The 1,258-nt window shown below is 36.8% G+C and overlaps 1 long non-coding RNA gene across 1 annotated transcript; it reads left to right on the plus strand.

Moving 5' to 3' along the window:
- The first annotated feature begins 227 nt into the window (after positions 1-227).
- On the plus strand, positions 228-895 carry LOC103643429 (uncharacterized). Its single transcript, XR_002266827.2, has 3 exons — positions 228-292; positions 391-435; positions 788-895. It is a non-coding gene; the product is annotated as an uncharacterized lncRNA (long non-coding RNA).
- Positions 896-1,258: the final 363 nt, after the last annotated feature.

Genomic DNA, 1,258 nt, shown 5'->3' on the forward strand with positions numbered 1-1,258 from the left:
TCGCATCCTTGTGATTCACATATTTGGGAGCGCCATCTCTTCCACTGTGTGCCTGTATGTTACTGCTTCCATGGCATTTGTTCTCCATTCCGTAACCCTAAGTTTTTTATCAACAGACCAGCAGATGGAAATGAGAATTCACAAGGATTTGTAACTGGTTTATTGCAGGCACCTGGACAAAACTCTTGGACACTGGAGTCTTCACCAGGACCTGATGTCTGCAGGATGTCGAACTGTTTGGCACCTGAATTAAGAGAAAAGGAAGAGAGATGGAGATGACGATGCCATGGATGTATGTTTTCACATGTTTCTGGTAAATTAAATGCAGCTGCTATTCCTAATACTCACTGTTGAAATGTTGACATTTGCTGTATTTCTATCTTTTGACAGGTTTCAGAAAATGGCCATGGCAATTCTTCATTCAGCAAGAAGCCGGTAAGAGTTGACATTTATTTGATTTCAGTCACATTATTAACGGTAAATACTAAATGATCATGTTTGTCTCACGAAGCATATATTCATAATTTCTTATATGTTGATGTGCGTACACCAGAATTTCATAAATGTATATGTATCAGTTTCTTGCTTGTTTTTTTTAATTTGGGAGCTTCATCTAGCAATAACCCTGAATATGATGTCTTGTAATTGCTCCGAATATAGTCAGATATCATAACAAAATAGGATAGTTGATAATCTGATTTAGTTATGCATATCTGCTTATTTTTCTTCTAATGTTGAATTATACGAACTGGCTATTAATCTGATTTAATATCTATTCTCTTTGCAGAAGGAAGGTGATGTTCATGTCTCTTCCAGTTCAACTGAAGTGGCAGGAACCATTCTAGAGATGAATGGAGGCGATCATCATATACCTGGAAGCTCCTTTTCATGTCTAGTGAAGGTGATGACCTAGAATTTTGTGAATGAAATACAAATTATCAGATTTATTTGGTTTTGGTTCAATTATGTTATTGATGACCGACTCCTTTTATCTCTGTTTCAGTTATGTTAATGATGATTGACTCCTTTATATCTTTGTTGCAGATCTATGACATGCTTGGATCTAAATATTTTACAGCTGGTGCACTGTGACGACTCATGACAACATAAAACCTGTGGTTGCATGCAGGGAGTAGGGAAGCCACTGTTGATCTCTTCTTGAAGTCAGCTGGGTATTTGGACTGTGCAGTTCATCATGTACTCATACATATACCACCTCAAAGACGCCTTATTAATTCTGTTTTTTATTGCATTAATT

This window comes from Zea mays, chromosome 1 (genome assembly GCF_902167145.1).
Source record: "Zea mays cultivar B73 chromosome 1, Zm-B73-REFERENCE-NAM-5.0, whole genome shotgun sequence".
NCBI classification, from domain to species: Eukaryota; Viridiplantae; Streptophyta; class Magnoliopsida; order Poales; family Poaceae; genus Zea; species Zea mays.